This window comes from Vicugna pacos, chromosome 27, assembly GCF_048564905.1.
Source record: "Vicugna pacos chromosome 27, VicPac4, whole genome shotgun sequence".
In the NCBI taxonomy this organism is placed as follows: Eukaryota; Metazoa; Chordata; class Mammalia; order Artiodactyla; family Camelidae; genus Vicugna; species Vicugna pacos.
In genome coordinates, this window is record NC_133013.1 from 1,097,468 (window position 1) to 1,112,151 (window position 14,684).

At 41.3% G+C, this 14,684-nt stretch overlaps 1 pseudogene; it reads right to left on the reverse strand.

Annotated features, from left to right (window-relative positions):
- Positions 1–11,054: 11,054 nt before the first annotated feature.
- LOC140689810 (suppressor of cytokine signaling 7 pseudogene) lies at positions 11,055–13,282 on the reverse strand (annotated as a pseudogene).
- Between the last annotated feature and the right edge of the window lie 1,402 nt (positions 13,283–14,684).

The following is a 14,684-nucleotide window of genomic DNA, read 5'->3' on the forward strand; positions in this document are numbered from 1 at the left end:
TAGCACATGGTTCCACTGGCCAAGGCAGTGAGAATTTAATAGAAACTAAAGCCTGAGAAGCCGAAAGACAGGTTCCAAGTGCTCGGAATGTGGTGCAGCCAATTACTCAAAGCTTGTAATATTTGAAGCTTGCTCTTAGGTGCTGGAGTAAGTAGTGCATAGAATAACCAACCTTAAAAAGCTAGAAATGGAGTCATTAGGTACAATCATAGGCCATGCCTTGTTCGAGAAGACTGAGGAAAAGCTCTCAGGACAGGAAACTACTTTTCAAACATGCATGATAATTTCTGCTGGAGTGAGGCTTCAAGGAATGTAAGCAAATTCAGCAGATGGGGGAAAAGATCATTATGAATTGTTTGAGTACCCCCTTTTATTTGATTGCAACAAAAATCTCTAATTCAATTTAAAAGCTTTTTTTTTTTTTTGAGTACTGAATCCACTACTTTTCAACCTTGGCAGAATTCTCCATGAAATTTCCTTGCAATGCTGCTACCTAGGCCACCACTGAAAAAATATGTATAGGCCTGAGGTAGAGCCCAGGCTACTCATTCTGTTTATGTACTTATTTTTAGTTCCACAGATGCTCAGTCAGGGTTGAAACCAAGGCTCTCATCTGTGCAAGACTCTGAGCTGAGCCCTGTGGTGGACTTACAATTAATGTGCAGTTCCTGCCCCCAAGGAATATACAAATTACATTTTGGTTATCTCAGGGAAGTAGGGTTATGGTGGCTATTATTTATGTTTTTTTTTTTTTTTGCTTTTTAATATTTTCTAAATTTTCAGTAATTGATACATATTGTTTTACGATAGAATGAAACAAAAGAGTTCTTTTTAAAATACAAGAGCCTGAAATCTTTTTGTCTTCCCCTGTTTATTGTATATAAATCAGAAAATGTATCCACCAGTATCTATGACTAATGGCGTGCAGGTAATATTGCAGAGAATTGCTGTGGGCAATAGTGTGCTGTCTTTTAAGAGTACATAGATAGTTAGAAGGATGAAAGCTGAATTTACAAAACTTTTGAAAATTATAATTGACTTTGAAAATTGTAAAGGAGATTGTAACATTCCTCCTAAGCTGGTCTGTCCACCATGAGAGTTAGCCAGCTAAGAGTTGTCATTGTGTACAGAAATTGTCTTATTAAACAGTGGTATTTTATAAAATCAAAGTCTGGTTCCCCACCTTGCTGGAGTAAAGAAGGCCCTTACCAAGGTCTGTTTACAATCACTAGTCCTTTTGTCTCTGCCAAGGGAGAAGTCTACAAAATCGTCGTCTTGCTGGGTGAGTTCTCTGACTTTAGTTTTCAAGCCCTGAAAGGGAAATTCTTTCAGAGCGTGAGCCAGGGAAAAATTTTCAAGTGACCTTCACTACTAGGATCCACAGGGACACCATTAAGCAAAAGCAAGACACAATCATTTGCGGAATCTCTGCTGTGGAGCCAGAGCATCACCAGGCCCTGCAGCCTCCAGAGGACAAAGGAGAAAGGGAACTCCCTCCAACGCCGCGGAGCAGGACTGTGGGCATGTTCACAGGGGCGCATCAGTGTGCGGTGGGTATCGCTTCGCGTTAGGATCTGGGTTCAGCAGCGGCCGCAGCGCACAGTGGCCGCAGCGCACTTGTGCGGATGCAGTGACCCAGTGACTGCGGGGGCGGCTCTCCTCGCCGGCTTGGAAGGACTTCATCACTCCTTGTTTGCTGACCCCAAGTTCCCAGGCTGGTTTCTTCTTTCCTTCTTTCTGATATCCACTCATCGCTGTGGTTCTTTGGCTGGCTCGGATTTTGGCTCAGTTTGAAGGCAGCTGCTCTGGGATGGAACTAAGACACAGGTTTCTGCCCAGATATATTTGCCACACACAGTGCAGCTGCTGTAACAACTACTAATGCGAGCCTAGATTTTTCCGTTCTTATAACTTGAAAGCCATGGGGGACTGGAGATAAAATGAAGGTGGTTTAAACAAAAGAAAAAGTCAAATTACAATAAACCTCCAAATCTAATTCCAACATTAATCCCAATTGGTGGTAAAACGTTTTATTTTTATTTGACTTTGATCAAAGACCTAACTAAATATTCTGCAGTGTTTTATTATATTACACTCAGTTTAATACACAAAAGAAAGTGACATAAAAATTGTAGTAATTTATTTTGTTCACTTGAAATTTGCCTTATTTTTTTAAATAAAATTTTTGTTTGTTTGTGACTCCAAGTGTATGTATGGGTCCCCAACACCTTTCTTTGAAAAAAATGTAAGATACAAAGACAGTGCCCTCACTTTGGCACTTAAACTATGAAAATGACAAAGAAATTACTCCTGTCAATATAACTGTCTAAAGTGAAATATATTTTATTGACCTATACCTAAAGAACACCTAATAATCAATTATTCCAGTTAACCTGGAAGTGGGGAGAGTGAAGCCAAATATTTGGAACTGTTGTGTAGCACCTATTGTGTTTTTTCACCCAGAGGCTTCCATCTTCCATGGATTTATCTGCAATGATTTTCAAACTGTACAGTAGCATTTGCTCACCTTGTTTCATTCCCTTGCTTAAAATCTTTCAATTGTATCATAATAATAGTAACTAACCCTTATTGTGGCTTACTATGAGCCAGATGCAATTCTTTTTATATAGTAACTCATTTATTCCTACAACAACTCAATGAAGCAGGTGGCATTGTTATTCCCAATTATATATCAGCGAACCAAAGCAAAAACAAAGTGACTCAAGGTCACTTTGGGATTTAAATTCAAATAATTCTCACCCATAATTTTCACCGCTTTTATTTCTGTCTGAAATCCTCCATTATTATGGAATAAAAGCTAAATGCCTTAGCATTGTATATAAGAACTTTTAGAAACTGGTCTCACTGTTTCATGAACTCCTATTCATCCTCCAAGGGTCAGTCATCCTATACAGCTACTTTTTTCTTCTTTCTTCTCTTCCTCAAAGTGCCCACCACTGGTGACTCCTGTTTATCCCTAAAGACTCAGTAGGGGTTACTTCTTTATGTAGCTTTCCATTACTTTTATAAACAAATTTATCCCCATACTAGAATATTCATGCTATACATTCTTCTATTAGCACCTATAATACAACATTCTTAAGTATGTTTATCTCCCTTTCTAGAACAATCTTTTTCCAGCAAGGGCTTGTATCTATTAGTGTGTTGCTAATAAATTTAGTGGGTCAAAAATCAAACTTTTTCATAATAAGATAGAACAAAAAAATTACACAGTAAAAAACTGAATATTGATTCATAAAACTACTGTTTCATTGTGTATGTGTTATTATGGGTTGAATTGTGTCCCCCGAAAATACTCTCCAAGTACCTCAGGATGTGACCTTATTTGGAAATAGGGTTATTGCAGGTGTAATTAGTTAAGTTAAAATGTGGCTATGCCAGAGTAGGGTAAGACCCAATCCAATATGTCTAGTGTCCTTTATAAGAAGAGAAGAGGCTCAAAGAAAGAAGGCACATCAGGGGAGAATGCCATGTGAGATCCCTACCAGAGATTGAAATGCTGGAGCTGCAAGCCAAGGAGTGCCAAGGATTGCTAGCAAACCACCAGAAGCCAGAAAGAGGCAAGGAAGGATTGTCTTCTACAGGTGTCAGAGGGAGCGTGGACTTCTGCCCACACCTTGACTTCAGACTTGCAGCCTCCAGAATTGGGAGACAATAGATATCTGTTGTTTTAAGCCACTCAGTTCTTGATACTCTGTTAACAGCAGCCCTAGCAACTAATACATGTGTGTCTGTGTGTACTGGATTGCAAGGAAATGTATTTCTTGCTGTGGGCCCAGTCAAAAAAAAGTGTGAAATCATTTTTCTAGATTATATATAATTCAAAGTCAGTAATTGCTTCTTAGGTTTTCTGTCTCTGGTAATGTGTTTATTGCTTGCCACACAAGAGCTTAATAAATGTTTGAAATCAAAAAGGGTGAAGTGAGAGGTGAATAAAAAGAAAAAGAGTAGGAGTAGGGAGAGAGGAAAAGAGGGGTAAGGAGAGGAGGAAAGGAAGGAAGGGAGAGACAAAGAAGATCAAGGGAGGAAGGAAGAAAGGTTAGTTCTGTGCTGGCTTCAGGGAGGGAAACTACTCAATTTCAGAGCACTGTGGGGTCGATACAGAGAATTATAGCCTGATTTAGAATAGACTCAATGATAAAAGTACTCTGGTGATTTCCTACTCTTTTTTATACTATTAGAGATACTGTGGTTGAGAACAAACAGAGATTTTTATGAAAATAATAGAAAAAGTTTAAAATTCTGCCCCATGCAAATACAATTCACTTTTACCTTCCAACCAATTCTGAAAAGTGTTTATAAGATGGAGTAATATTTAAAAGTCCTTTGATGTAGATTCCTCACATTGGCCTGGGCCATTAAGCACACAAAGGAAACTGGTATACAAGGAATGAGGTGCTGCCTTACCTGTTCCAGCTGCTTAAATATGAATTTTCATGCCTTTTACTTGAAACATGTTATTTCTCCTCTGTCATATTGCCTTTATTTATAATTCTACTTTAAAAAACCAATTATTCAGTGATTCAGAAGGCATACAGGCAGAAATAGTAAATGCTTGATGGTGTTAAAAAAAGCTTCCTGCAAACTTCTTAGGTTAAAATGGACATGAGTACATTATATATGCAAACACCTCTAGATAGTAATTTCCATTCTAACATCTTGGTAGCTGCAGAATCACAGCTTCTGAGCCATTTAATTCACTTCTAGGTAGCACTAGGGTGCCAGTGCATAAAAATAGAGGAAGAAGAAAATGAATAAAAATAAAATATTCCATCATGTTGCAGCAAGTAAGGCTTACTCCAAGTTTCATGTGATCTTGGTCATCTCTTCCCAAGACTGCTAGAATGAGAGCTTTGCAGGGGCTTACAAACTGTCTGCATTACTCTCCAACATATATTCATGAATGCACATTAGCTGCAATGATAATATTTTTAAAATAAATGCCAGGATACATGGATAGGTAAAGAATTTTTGTTCTGACTTCTGAGTTTACTCATATGAAAAACATTATGTAGGTAAACATAATAATGTAAATCACATTTAATTGCGTACATCGAACAAATTTCTAACTGAAATAGCAGCTATCTGAACATCCAGGATGGGTTATGTCTGAAGCCGTGCAGTGTCCTGTGCTGCTGTCCCACTCTGGTGTTCTTGATCTATACAGTTAAGATCAATTATCAGCGAGCAGAAGTTTAGAGAATTTCATTCCCTACAGGCATGTACTTCTCTACACCTTCAGTCTCAGGACAAACATGACCTAAAGAAATTAGCTTTCAGCGATTTTATAAACTTTAAAATCATAATTCTAGAAGTTGTACAAGGCCATAATTCACAGTGAGGTAAACAGGTGATATGTAAAGGGAAGAGAGCTTACCACTGGTTTACCTCTTTGTGTTAAAAAGTCTTTCTCATATCTTACTAGTCCAAATAAACCAGCTCCTAGGCAATCAAACCTCAAAAATCTTAATATTCCAATGAACTGGGAAAACAGTATCTTGTGTTGGGTTCTAATCCAGGACTGGAACTGAAGAACATTCAGTGCTTTGATACTTCTGTTAAGAGTCTCAGATATATGATTAAGTCTTCCTTGGATGAAAAGAGCAATGGGGAATCTATTAAGAAGCCAGCAAGAAAACTTTGAAATGACTGATTTTTCTAGAGATTCATTATCAGCCTCATAGGTTTGCCCAGGTCAAATGTCAAAAGTTAGAATGTGTAAAATTGCTAAGAATTAACTCATCTCTTTAGCCCCCAAAGATACTCTTCTACTTAAAATGTCTCTCCAACCAGAAGATTTTCCTGTTCTAGATTTTTCATCCAAATAGTCTCATGTGTTTTCTACCTAAATAAATGCTGATTTGATTTTCATTCATATATGCCAGAAAACAAATATGAAAATAATCTCTCTTCTACTTCTTAGACATAGCCAATGAAGTTATAGCAATTTACTGCCTCTACCATTAAGAGTGCTCATTAGCTCTCCTTAGAAAGAAACTGGGGAATCACAGAAATAATTTGAAAATAACACTCACGTGAATTATCTAAACAAGGTTTAGAAACTTGAAAGAAGTCAAGATAGTCACAAAGTGATTAAACAGTGAAGTTTTGGGTCTTAGAATCTAAGTTAAAACAAAGCACTCTATCCAAGGCAGCAAGAAGAAGGAAGAGCCAGAGGAACAGAGCTTCTGGTCCAACTAAGGAAATGAACAGCAACTACTTGCACAAGTGGTGTCTATGAGAGATGAGTGTTACGGCCAAGTGCCAGGCAGATGGGAAACACGGGACAGGAGTAGAGTTAGGAGAAAGGTAAGAAGTGCCCTCGGCAACTATTTTTAATGAAGCAGAAAGGTCCTGAATATGAATGAGTCAAGACACCTTAAAGGTATGGTGAGGTCAGATAAGACCATGAAGATATTTGAAATGTGTTTCCTTTATACAGATAGCTAACTATTTGAAATGAAAGATGTATTTAAAGACTGTCAAAAAGGTAATCTTCTCAAAGACAAGTACTCTATCCCTTTAGCCAGTCACAGTTCTTAATGATCATATAATATAAATAAGCCTGGGTGCCACCAAGTCCCAAATGGACTATTCAGAAGATCTTATGACCTCATAATCCTGGCCATGACTAACGACCAGTAGTGAACAATTCATCTAATAGAAGGAAATGAATTGACTAGTCAGCAACCGATATTATGTTTCTCAAGAATTTCTATCAAGACTAACTATGCATAGTAGGTAGAAAGTGAACTGAAAGGCCCTGTGGATTCTTGAGGCCCACAGTTTAGGACATAGAGATGACTAAGTAGTGAAACTCTTTCCTCAGAGGAGAGTGGAGCAAAAATGAAGAAAGAAGCAGATACTTGAGAACCAGGGCTCCAGAAAGAGAGTCGCTTTGGTAGGGTTAATTTCAACCATTGAAAATAATTGCTTTGAATTTTTTCTCTTCCACTGATATTCACATCCCTTTTGTATTTGCTTGTTCTCCAAAATAATGAAAAATATTCTGTGTAATAATGGAAAAAGAGGGACATCTATTTCTTCAAGTCACAAGATGAAATTCAGCTGAGTTTTGAAAAAAGTTAAGCAGGAAAAAAATTACTTTGTTTTCATAGTAAAAGAAAAAAATGAATAATTTTGCATCTGAATTTTTAGGTAAATACAAGATCCAAAAAAAAAAATCGCAAACAAATCTTCTGCCTAAAAGAAAAATCTTTTTAATGATCTTGGGCTGCAGTGTAGGAAAGTCACAAAGGAAGAGAAGACCTAGTTTATCAGACAGCCATTCACAGATTCCACATAAAGGCTCAGAGATAAGCAATCAAATAAAATCATATTTATAGACAATCATTTGGGGCATTTCTTTCTTAAGGACAAAGTAAATAGTAAGAATCCACTCTTCTTACTCAATAGGAGAGAAAAATCTTTAGGAGAAAATGATGACTAAAAGCCTAGGGGTAGCATTCTATGTACAAGAGCAGCAGGCTAGCTGGCTCTCATAGCTGATGTCGTGCTAACCATGCCATCACAACGATTTTAAGAAAACCAATTATTTTCAGAGGCCATAGATTACAAAGGACAATTCGTATCAGCTTGAAAGAACCAGCAAAAAGAAAGAACTGAAGATGTTCAAGGTATTCTCACCTCAAAAGTCATTTTGCTTTGCTTCAGTAGAACAGATGTCTTTGGTGGTTGAGTTCATATGCTTATATTGGTAGGGTTTCTTTGGTGATGAAGAGGGACTTTAAGTGATCATAATAAATACTATGAGAGCAGCATGTGCATAAGGAATACTTTCCTTAACAGATATTCCTGTAACAAGGACAATTTGTGCTAATTCCAGGTATCAACGTTTTGATCAGAACACAGAGTATTCCATATGGATGTCATACTAATAACTAAACCTGGACGGATGATTTTTAAATCTGAATCTTTGAAAAGATATTTGGAAAAGTCTGAGCCTAATGCTGGCATGAGAATTGTATACCTTAACTTAAACATAAATGTATATAATTACAGAGAGTGGGTAAGGCTATGTTCTGTGGTGCTTAAGACAATTCAAACCTGAATTCAGACACAGGTTTGCTGAGTAATACATTCTAGCAACATGACCCTGGGCAATTTGCTTTCCCAACTTCCTTGGCTATAGAATGGAAATAATGAGAGTAGTTGCCTTATTACCTCTTGTTGGGAAAATTGTGGAAAAAGAAACCAATCAGCATAAATTTAATTCACACTAGGTAATCAGTACAATAGCAGGATGATTATGGTCACATCGCTCATAACAACATTAATCTCTAGCTCCTCCTCATTATGGATCTGCTCTGAACACTCGCTCTTGCGTATCTCCTAATTCTAACCATCACGGTGTTTTGATTGATTGATTGACTGTTGTGGGAGGGGGGGAGGGGTAGACACTTTCAAGTAACATTAATGGAAAATAAAATCAGGGAAAGCACAGCTTCCTCTAGCAAAGGACAAACCACAGTGAGTCAACTGAGAATTCTTTGGTAGGAGCAACAACTGTTTCAGATTCTGACATGTTTTGCCTGAGGTTACGTCGCAGGTTAAAACTGTTTGCTGCTTCCGGTGGGGAATCTTTGGAAGTTTCTGTCTCTTCTTAGCCAGTGATTCCTGAGGATTACCTGTCAGGATCTGCCTTAAAGTTTATCTCGTGTCCTGATTTATTTGGCTATATAGCCAAGCAAAATATCTGAAGTGTATATATAACATTGTAGAGCAATTTAAAATGTTTTATTTTTCTAAAGCAAAAACCATTTTTCCTACTTTCTCAACACGCGTGCATGTTTGTTATATTATATAAATATTAATAGATATTTAAGAACTAATGTTTTGTTGTTTGTTTTGGGGGGGCTTATTTGCTTGTTTAAGCTTCATCTGTTTTCTTTGAGTTTCTTCATCTGGGCTTTTGCCCCAAAATGGCTTCCACTTTGATTTTCACATCAGATTGGTAGATGCCAGGAATTAGCTCCTAGAGAACTGTGGGCTAAATGCAGTCAGCTCTGGTAAGGCAGCACACCCAGATCCCAAGCAGCAGATGTTCATTACAAACCAGTGCCAAATATTTAAAAGCCATTTTGAGAAATTTAAGTGCTGCTTTAATGTGCCAAGGAAAATAAGACTAACTTTGTTAAAAAAAATTTTTTAGGTTTAAATACAAAAACAGCACAATAGCAGAACATATGTTGTCTGTTAACTAATTTAATCCCATGTGATCATACTACCCTGTTCTCAAGAACCCTAAAGGGATGCATTTAACTTACTGCTGTTCTGTTCTCATGATTCCTAATTCACTGACTGTTGTCACTAGTTTAACACTGTGGGCTGTAGATTCTCAGCTAATAATGCCCTTCAATATCTAGCTCAAAACACTTTTTAAAAATCCAATTCCCAAGTTTAGAAACGTCATCTCTTACAAGATAAATTCCAGGCCTGAGTAAGCCCTTTATTTTTCGGTTGGGAGAAGTGATGATTACATTGTGACTTCTCTAATACCTTCCGCATCCTGGGCGAGGTACTTAGTGAACTCTCCTAAGGAGTTTGCTCTCGTGTTGGTCCTCTCAGCATCCTGTTCAGTTTGCTCGCCATCTGCTGTCACTTTGGGGGCCTAATAATGCAAATTTTGGGAAAACATTTTTAATAGAGATGCTGAAGCTTGGGCTAGATAAACTCCCAGCAGCTGCATTTTCTTCCAAATATTACTTTGAGCCCAAACCAGTCTATGAGTTATCGATCAGATGTGCTGGAAATGATGCCCCATGCTCAAGTATACAATTAAACTTTGTTACCTCTTCCATTAAATGGAAATCAGAGAGCTGTATTTGGTCTTTTTAAAATCCTCATTATATGTAATAGCACAGATGAAGTGACAAAGCACAATGATTTTTGAAATATCTTTAAGGCACTACTGCCAAAAGTCTTCAGCGGATTCTTCTGCCTCTGCATGTTGCAGTTTTGTCCATATTTTATGTGCTGAAGAAGGAGAAGTGTAGCAGTGATCTCTTGAAAGAGCACAGGCCATCTGCCTCAATAAGCTTGTTTCTATAGATTTGGTTTAGATCAATACAGTAATCAAAGAAACAAAGAGGGGAAATGCTTAGCTACTAAGTAGTAAACACTTGTTTTATAAAACTCTATAAAGATCCAGTAAAACATTAAAAAAAGAATAAATGCTAACTTTCCCCATATGACATCACCAGAAAAGCTTCTGGTAATTACAGAACCATGTATTACTGTCAACAAAATAAAAGAGAACCCCACAACAGCTGCCACCTCCCGAGGGGTGTCCTTATTTTGTTCCACCCTCATTCACACTGCAGGTACCACCTGACACAATGAAATCCATTTACTGTGCTCGTAGTTAAGGTACATCATAGTCAAATAAAAATGACATATATGACATTAAAAGTTTCAGATACTACAAGGCTTAGAGCACCTTGTAACAATAGGTCTGTGCTTCCTTTTCCTGTGTGTTATGCACATACTAATAAATATGGCTTCCTTTTCTAAAAAGATAGGGATAATCTAATTACAGATAATGAATCAAAGAATCACAAACTGCCTCAATATAATTTGAATAAGGTCCAAGTTGGCAGAGTAGTAATACTCTACAATCTTGTGTCAGAGTGCCTGCATGTTAGACATGCCCAGAGAATCTAAATTTTTTTATACATAAAGGGATTTTAAATAGAAGTTAAAATAGAACTAAATGGCCAGCATGGAACATGGTAGGAGATGCTGTAGGAATTATACTGCATTTTATGATTTCCTAGGGGGCAGTAAGAAGTTTAATTTACAAAAGTTTTCAAGGTTTTACATAAAAGGTAGAATATAAAGTTCAACTGTTATCATCTAATTTTTCTTTCTTTTTTTTTAATTCCAAGGTATTTTATGGGAAAATAAATGAGTAGAACTCAGTGAAGCATTGGGAGAATAGCCTCTTAGATAAATGAATTCTTTAGTTAATTCATTTTTTCTTTTCAACAATTTACTTTCCAGTAGTCCAGATGGAATTCTAGACAGAAGAGCAAGCTGTTTTTCCTCATCCTCACGGTCCAAGCCATGGGACACAGTGCGGTTCTCACTGACATGCAGGCCTATTGCAATTAAAGGCATTTCGTGTTCCCTTTGATGAAGTTTTCTTTCTCCCTGGTTTCCTGCTTCATCTGTCATTTGTCCAATATCGGGGCGATCAGCCAGAGGAGGAGAGAAGGATGCACAGTTAGCTGCTCGTGTGTGTCTTCGTCTTTATATACACTCAGTGATGAGCTCGCACGTTGCCTGGCAAGTACTCTTCAAGCCTCTGGTGTCTATCCGCCCTTCTCCGTGTTGGGATATGTATCCACTTGGAACTCCACCATCAGGTCTGGCAACTCTCTGGACAGATGCCTGTATCAGGGGCATACACATGGGGTGGGAGGGCGGGGGACGAGGCCCAGTGCATGATGATAACTGCCCAGGAGACTCCGCTGGACGGTGAGGCGGAGAGCGTGTACCCTAGGCAGTGACCAGCAGGGGGCCCCTCGCTACGTGGAGGGTTCCAACACCTCTTGCTTCTGTTTGGAAATGAGTTGAGCTTTCTTTAGAGACAGGTATACCTCTTCCTGAGGATCACACTAGTAGAACTTCCGGATATAAGAAATCAGAGGCTTAGGCAGTGGGAGATCCAGGATGTGATCTATCCAGACGAGCTGTCGGATTCGGAATAGGCAAAGGTGCAGGAGGAATTTGACGTTGCTGAATCGGGACACTGGGCAGAGTAGCTGCACTGGAGTTGGTGGCAGTCCTGGAACCCTGGATCTCAAGAAAGAAAGAAACTTCCATTCTTGGGGTGCATGATGGCTCTCTTAATGAACTCCACCACTGACTGACAGCTATCCTCAAATTTGGGATGATACCACAGGCTGAAGTTTCCTCTGCAGTGCTCCATTCTAGTGTGGGGGGCGGTACCCTGTGGTTGGAAACTGAGGCTCAGGATACGAGGATTAGAGCTGTCTCCTACCAGGACAGACCCATCGGGCTTGCCTTTCAGCTTCATCTCTGCATCTTCCCAATTCATTGGCCCCCAATACCAACACTTCTCCAACTCTTGAAGGCTGGCTGCCAAGCTGCTGAGTCGGGTGGGTAGAGGGGACACTGAAGGTGTTGCAGGGACTAGCTCTACAGGCATTCGGCTGCTCAGATGGGAGCAATCCGGGGAAATGCATCTAGGAGACTGAGGCTTCTTTGTGGGAGACGGGGGTTGGCTGGTGTGGAGAGGTCATGCCCCGATGAGAGATGTCCACGTCTACAAGTGACACTGTTTCACCTGTGAACAGGGGGCTGAAGGAGATTGGAGAAAATGCACTTTGAGTTCTTGTCAACCTGGGTATCCCCTCCGAGTCCAGCTCCCGGCCTGCAGAGCCTCCCATGTCTGTCAGGCTCGCAGCTGAAGCAGCCCGCTCTCCGGAAGGCCTCCTGCGGCCCCAGCACCACCGCCGGGGCCACCGCTGCGGCTGTTTGTGCGAAAGAGGTGACTGAGGCGGATTTTGAGCGAGCCCTTCCCAGAAGGGCCCGTGAGCGGCCTAAGGGCCCAAGAGGGGGCGGGGGAGGTTGCTGCTGCTGCTCCCTCTACTCCAGCGCCCTGGAGGGACCAAGTCCCGCATCAGGAAGGGCACCGGGGTATTTCAGGGCCTGGGGGCTGCAGCAGCAGCCGGCCGCCCCCTCCTCCCTGCCGCGGCCCGGGCTGCTGAGCTCCTGGGCCTCAGACTCCAGGCCCTGCAGGACCAGAAGCGCATCGCTCGTTTCAGGGGGGTCCTCCCCGGCCTGCGGGGCAGCAGCAGGCGGCCCGGGCTGCGGAGGGGGAGCTGCGGGGGGCGGGGGCACGGGCAGCAGCCCCCGCCCACCGTCTTGATCCCCGGCCCCGCCGGCTGCCTGAGCCCCAGAGGCGCCGGGCCCAACGTCCGCTCGAGCGCCCCCCCGGCGGCGGGGCCTTGGGGTCCAGGGCGCAGCGGTGCCAGCGACACAGCGGTTCCGAGGGGCCGGGCTCCGGGGCCACCTCTGCGTCCCCCTCCCCCTCCCCCTCCGGCGGCTGAGCCACGCCGCGGAGCATCGTCAGCTGCGGCGGCCGGGAGCCCCGCGGGCCGGGCCGCGCGAGGGAGGGCGGCAGCGGCGGGCCTGGCTCGGGGGCGCCTTCCCGTAACCGGTACGAAGCGGCCGCCGCCTCCGCCTCGCCATCCCTGAGCTCAGCCCTGGGCATCGAGCAGAGAGACGGAGGGCGGGCGGCGGGGAGCCGGGCTGGGGTGGGGACGAGCCTGGCCCCCGCCGGAGCCCCGCCCGCCGCGACCCGGAGCGACAGCGCTGACGGCCGCCGCGGCCTCTGCCTCACGGCGCGGGCGGAGGGCGCGCCGGGCCCCTTGTGATCTCAGGCCGCCGCCGCCGCCCATGACCTAATTTTTCAGCCTGCAATTGTTATCATCACAAACAGAAGGATGAAAAGATAAGAATCCAATGGAAGTTTTAAAAAGTCCTCTTTATAGTTTCAGTACATACACACAATGATTTGGAAGATGTCAATCAATATATTAGAATGCTCTCAATTAACTCTTGTAAAATATTACTAATGGAACTATTTTCACTTGTAGGTTTGAGGCTCAGTTAAGTAAAGAAACTCTTTATACATACACACCACACAAATGTATACTCACATAATTTTTTAAATATTGCTTTTGAATTACCAAAGGCAACTGCCTTAGGTGTCGTCTCATCTGGACTTCACCCTATTCTGTAGTATCACTGCTATTTCACACATCACAGAACAGTGTGATAAGGGACTTGAACAACATTATGATCATTTTCAACATCTTAAGAATTAATATATCACCAGCACTAGTATCTCTTACTACACAGAAGATGTATATTATAATTTGAACTAAAATTTATTTCTTGCTTTATCATTATCTTATTTATATTACCCAAAAGGAATGCCTTACATAAATGTTCATACCCTCAACTTCACCAACTTGTGTATGCTCAAAGCATCTAATTTTTTTAAAGTAAATGTATACTGATTCACTCTCCTTTTCACATTCTGGATGGTGAAGGTAGTATTCACTGCCTCGACTTCCACTTACCTAGGTAATTTACACAATAACGTGTAGAAGTCCTCATTAACAAGCTCAGTACCAATTACCTGAGTCCTCCAACACTGAGATGCCAAGAATTCTACATGATAAGAAATAAGTCAAGAATGTTATCATCAGGACTATGCAATTAACCTCCCTGGCTTCCTTTTAATATATGAAATATGCCAAACTCTTCCCTTCTTTGGACCTTCTTGTATTCTGTTGTCTTTGCCTGGAATAAGCTTATGCTCAACCCTTTCAGTGACTGGATCCTTGTCATCCATCAGCTTTCAGTTTAGTAAGTATCTCATCTTGGGCAGCCACCCCCAGGGCAGCCAGCTAGGTTTCGGAACTTCCTGCAACAGAGCATTTTCTCCATAGCACTGTGATAATAGCAATTTAGAATGACTGCTTATGCACTGGCATACCTACCTGTTGGCTACCTCCCTGACTAGAAGGTAAGCACTAAGTGGACAGGAACTTGGTCGGTTTTGCTCATCACTTTATAACCAGCTTCCAGTACGATGCCTCACTTAC